At 40.3% G+C, this 6,000-nt stretch overlaps 1 long non-coding RNA gene across 1 annotated transcript in view; it reads right to left on the minus strand.

Annotated features, from left to right (window-relative positions):
• The window catches only part of LOC307187907, a 66,249-nt gene extending 62,605 nt beyond the window's left edge, over window positions 1–3,644 (minus strand). The window contains exon 1 of the long non-coding RNA XR_013828717.1: window positions 3,509–3,644. This is a non-coding gene — a long non-coding RNA (uncharacterized lncRNA). The remainder of the gene's footprint in view (window positions 1–3,508) is intronic.
• Window positions 3,645–6,000: the final 2,356 nt, after the last annotated feature.

A 6,000-nucleotide genomic window follows, 5' to 3' on the forward strand; every position in this document is an offset into this window, starting at 1 on the left:
GTGTTGTTTAGCTTCCATGTGTTTGTATTTCTTACAGATTTTTTTCCTGTAATTGATATCTAGTCTGATAGCATTGTGGTCAGAAAAGATACATGATATGATTTCAATTTTCTTAAATTTACCAAGGCTTGATTTGTGACCCAAGATATGATCTATCCTGGAGAATGTTCCATAAGCACTTGAGAAGAATGTGTATTCTGTTGGTTTTGGATGGAATGTCCTATAAATATCAATTAACTCCATCTTGTTTAATGTATCATTTAAAGCTTGTGTTTCCTTATTTATTTTCATTTTGGATGATCTGTCCATTGGTGAAAGTGGGGTGTTAAAGTCCCCTACTATGATTGTGTTACTGTCGACTTCCCCTTTTATGGCTGTTAGTATTTGCCTTATATATTGAGGTTCTCCTCTGTTGGGCACATAAATATATACAATTGTTATATCTTCTTCGTGGATTGATCCCTTGATCATTCTATAGTGCCCTTCTTTGTCTCTTGTAATAGTCTTTGTTTTAAAGTCTATTTTGTCTGACACGAGAATTGCTACTCCAGCTTTCTTTTGATTTCCATTTGCATGGAATATCTTTTTCCGTCCCCTCACTTTCAGTCTGTATGTGTCCCTAGCTCTGAAGTGGGTCTCTTGTAGACAACATATATACGGGTCTTGTTTTTGTGTCCATTCAGCCAATCTATGTCTTTTGGTTGGAGCATTTAGTCCATTTACATTTTAGGTAATTATTGATATATATGTTCCTATTACCATTTTCTTAATTGTTTTGGGTTTATTATCATAGGTCTTTTCCTTCTCTTGTGTTTCCTGCCTAGAGAAGTTCCTTTAGCATTTGTTGTAAAGCTGGTTTGGTGGTGTTGAACTCTCTTAGCTTTTGCTTGTCTGTAAAGGTTTTAATTTCTCCGTCACATCTGAATGAGTTCCTTGCTGGGTAATTTTGGTTGTAGGTTTTTATCCTTCATCACTTTAAATATGTCCTGCCAGTCCCTTCTGGCTTGCAGAGTTTATGTTGAAAGATCAGCTGCTAACTTTATGGGGATTCCCTTATGTGTTATTTGCTGTTTTTCCCTTGCTGCTTTTAATATTTGTTCTTTGTACTTAATTTTTGCTAGTTTGATTAATATGTGTCTTGGCATGTTTCTCCTTGGATTTATCCTGTATGGGACTCTCTGTGCTTCCTGGACTTGATTAACTACTTCCTTTCCCATATTAGGGAAGTTTTCACTATAATCTCTTCAAATATTTTCTCAGTCCCTTTCTTTTTCTCTTCCTCTTCTGAGACCCCTATTATTTGAATGTTGGTGTGTTTAATGTTGTCCTAGAGGTCTCTGAGACTGTCCTCAATTCTTTTCATTCTTTTTTCTTTATTCTGCTCTGCAGTAGTTCTTTCCAGTATTTTATCTTCCAGGTCACTTATCCGTTCTTCTGTCTCAGTTATTCTGCTATTGATCCCTTCTAGAGAATTTTAAATTTCATTTATTGTGTTTTTCATCACTGTTTGTTTGCTGTTTAGTTCTTCTGGGTCCTTTTTAAACGTTTCTTGTATTTTCTCCATTCTATTTCCAAGATTTTGGATCATCTTTACTCTCATTACTCTGAAATCTTTTTCAGGTAGATTGCCTATTTCCTCTTTATTTGTTTGGTCTGGTGGGTTTTTACCTTGCTCCTTCATCTGCTGTGTGTTTCTCTGTCTTCTCGCTTTGTTTAACTTACTGTGTTTGGGGTGTCCTTTTCGCAGGCTGCAGGTTCATAGTTCCTGTTGTTTTTTGGTGTCTGTCCCCAGTGGCTAAGGTTGGTTCAGTGGGTTGTGTAGGCTTCCTGGTGGAGGGGACTAGTGCCTGTGTTCTGGTGGATGAGGCTGGATCTTGTCTTTCTGGTGGGCAGGTCCTCGTCTGGTGGTGTGTTTTGGGGTGTCTGTGGCCTTATTATGACTTTAGGCAGCCTCAGTGCTAATGGGTGGGGTTGAGTTCCTGTCTTGCTAGTCGTTTGGCATAGGGTGTCCAGCACTGTAGCTTGCTGGTTGTTGAGTGGAGCTGGGTCTTGGCGTTGAGATGGAGATATCTGGGAGATTTCTGCTGTTCGAAATTACGTGATGCTGGGAGGTCCCTTGTGGACCAGTGTCCTGAACTTGGCTCTCCCACCTCAGTGGCACAGCCCTGATGCCTGGCTAGAGCACCAAGAGCCTGTGCTCTACACGGCTCAGAATAAAATGGAGGAAAAAAAAGAAAGAAAAAGAAGAAGATAAAATAAAATAAAATAAAAGTTATTAAAATAAAAAATAATTATTAAGAAAAAGTTTTTTTAGTAATTAAAAAAAAAACGGACAGACAGAACCCTAGGACAAATGGTAAAAGCAAAGCTATACAGATAAAATCACACACAGAAGCATACACATACACACTCACAAAAAGAGAAAAAGGGGAAAATATATATATCATTGCTCCCAAAGTCCATCTCCTCAATTTGGGATGATTCATTGTCTATTCAGTTATTCCACAGATGCAGTGTATATCAAGTTGATTGTGGAGATTTAATCTGATGCTCCTGAGGCTGCTGGGAGAAATTGCCTTTCTCTTCTTTGTTCGCTCAGCTCCCGGGGTTCAGCTTTGGATTTGGACCCGCCTCTGCGTGTAGGTCGCCTGAAGCCATCTGTTCTTTGCTCAGACAGGACGGGGTTAAAGGAGCAGCTGCTTTGGGGACTCTGGCTCACTCAGGCTGGGGGGAGGGAGGGGCATGGAATGCAGGGCGAGCCTGCGGCGGCAGAGGCCAGCGAGACGTTGCACCAGTCTGAGGCATGCGTGCGTTCTCCCGGGGAAGTTGTCCCTGGCTTCCGGGACCCTGGCAGTGGCGGGCTGCACAGGCTTCCCGGAAGGGGGGTGTGGATAGTGACCTGTGCTCACACACAGGCTTCTTGGTGGCGGCAGCAGCAGCCTTAGCGTCTCATTCCCGTCTCTGGGGTCCGCGCTCATAGCCGCGGCTCACGCCCGTCTCTGGAGCTCCTTTAAGCAGCGATCTTAATCCCCTCTCCTCGCGCACCAGCAAACAAAGAGGCCAGAAAAAGTCTCCTGCCTCTTTGGCAGCTCCAGACCTTTTCCCGGACTCCCTCCCGGCTAGCCGTGGCGCACCAACCCCTTCAGGCTGTGTTCACGCCGCCAACCCCAGTCCTGACCGAAGCCCGAGCCTCAGCTCCCAGCCCCGCCCGCGCCTGCAGGGGAGCAGACAAGCCTCTCGAGCTGGTGAGTGCTGGTCGGCACCGGTTCTCTGTGCGGGAATCTCTCCGCTTTGCCCTCCGCACCCCGGTGGCTGCGCTCTCCTTCGCAGCTCTGAAGCTTTCCCCCTCCGCCACCCGCAGTCTCCGCCCGCGAAGGGGCTTCCTAGTGTGTGGAATCCTTTCCTCCTTCACAGCTCCCTCCCACAGGTGCAGGTCCCGTCCCTACTCTTTGGTCTCTGTTTTTCCTTTTTTCTTTTGCCCTACCCAGGTAAGTGGGGGGTTTCTTGCCTTTTGGGAGGTCTGAGGTCTTCTGCCAGCGTTCAGTGGGTGTTCTGTAGGAGTTGTTCCACCTGTAGATGTATTTCTGATGTTATCTGTGGGGAGGAAGGTAACCTCCGCGTCTTACTCTTCCGCCATCTTGAAGCTCCTCCTCATTCTGCATTTCTAACAAGCTCCCACGATGGTGATGCTGCTGGTCATCAGATCACTCTGTGCAGCAAGGTGGGTACAAGTGAACAAAAAATTAATAATGGAAAAGATAACTCCATAGTACAGTAGATTAATAGAAAAAAATGCAATGAGAAGAAAGAGGTTCTAATATAATAAGTTAGTAAATGATAAAGGTGAATGCTTAATGAGGAAAGAAGAATCTTGTCCATCATTGGTGTTGGGGAAATTATTTAGGTCTTTGATGCAAGAAAAATTGCATTACTGTCTCCCATTGATACCAAAGTCATTGCCAGGTATATTGAGAAATTTTGTGGAAAATTCAATCCTATAAAGTAAATCAAATTATAAAACTATAAAATAAGTATAAACTCAGAATAGGGGGGATTATTTTAAATGTAAAACAGAAGCAGAACTCTAAAGGAAAAAACATATATTTGACAACACACATGTAATGGTTTTTTTATATTAAAATAAAGGGTAAATAATAAGCTGTGGTATGTTTGCTAAGCATCACATCTCTATCAACAAAGTGATTCTTAAAAGATTCTATCTTCTGACCCAGTAATTATACTTATTTTGGAGCTATGCATAGAGATGTTTTCATATAGATATTAATCACAGCATAAATTATAGCATTAAAAAGTAGAACATTTCCAAATTAAACAGTCAGGAATAAGCTAGAAAATCTAGGCTATGAAATACTATAAAAATATTCAGTGATAGCTTAAAGATGTATTTAATATTATGTATAGGGAATTCTCGTGGCTTATTCTTAAGTGTAAAATTATCAAATTCTTTAAAACGTATACATATATACATATATGCAGATAATATGTAAATGTAATGTAATTACGCATATGTGTGGATGGATAAACAATAAATAGGTAGATAGCATATAGATACAAATATATACATATCCAAATGAAGTAAGAAAATATTTAAAAAGGCAGATTTTACAATATTTTTCTCCAGTTGGTTGGTATCGAAGGTGATGTTTATTTTATTCATCATACCCTCTACATATCCAAATTTTCTGCAACAAATGCATTATTTTTATAATCATCAAAAGGACTACAGTAATTTTTTAAAAAAAAATAAAAAAGGACTATGAGTCCAGAAAGAATGTGTTTTCCATGCCACAAAAATTTTAGTCCTGAGAAAACCCAGATCAGAGAAGGCCCAGAGCATCTTGTGTCCTGGTAGCCTCTCTTCTGACCCCTAAATGATGCAAAAGGGACTCCAAGGCAAAATGCAGGGTCCAGATTCTTCTTCATTTTTTATATATTTGTTGGTCATAAGCCATTATAAAGCATCTATGATATATCTAGCACCCTATTAATATATCTTTGTAAGAATATCTTAACTATACATACTGATAATAAAAGTTCTCTTCTACAGTTAAGGACACATTTTCACTTTGAGATTTTTCAACTTTATCTGAAAATACTGTTGTGTCAAGGAATTAAATAGTTTTCATTTAAAGAGGACACAACATGTGATGGTCACTGTGCATACATTATATTTAATATTCATTAAATCTTTTGTAAAATGGATATTATTGTCCCTGATTTAACACAGTCAGCAATTGAGATGTTCAAAATCATAGAGGGAAGAACCCAATCTGTCTAGGACTGTAGCCAATATTTCTTTCCTTTTTACATTACCTTTATTCAGGGATTTTACTTAATAACCAAGGAGAAGTAAGAAAAAATGATGAACCATCCTACACTATTGCTCGTTACGGATTTGCAACCAGGGGCTTGGTCTCTACAGCTTCTGCGGACAGTCTGTCCAGATTTCTAAGCCTAATGGTCCTCCGTCCGGTCCGTGAGTAGGAAGCAGGCATTAATTGAGTTATTTCAAGTCTGTTTTTGGCTATGAATGTCCCCAGGTGTTAGTGGCCAGTGTGTTCTGTGAGCATCAGTTACTTATTAAACTTCCTACACACTAGAGAACCAGTAAACAAACAGGAGCAAATTGTAAGGGAGGAAACAAATCCTTACAGTTTGTCCTAATTATTTAAAAAGAGGTTAAAGAGGTCATGGAAAATGTTTCTTTAATGGGCCAGCACTTCTGCTCCAGATTATAAGGAAACAGGTGTGCAGCAGTAGCTCAAATAACCTGAACCGATTCTTCCTCCTGTCTCCAAACGCTTTTCACCAAACAATAGGGAACTGATTTTTTGAATGCCACTTAATCAGAGAATCAGCATTTATTATTTGTTCTAAGGTGGTAAAAAGTCACCCTTGAAAAGTGGCATTGCAAAAGTTGAAATGGATCCAACACAGTCCTTCCTGAGACCTAACACAGAGTGGTTTCGATCATTTCCT

Source organism: Stenella coeruleoalba (genome assembly GCF_951394435.1).
Source record: "Stenella coeruleoalba genome assembly, chromosome: 6".
NCBI classification, from domain to species: Eukaryota; Metazoa; Chordata; class Mammalia; order Artiodactyla; family Delphinidae; genus Stenella; species Stenella coeruleoalba.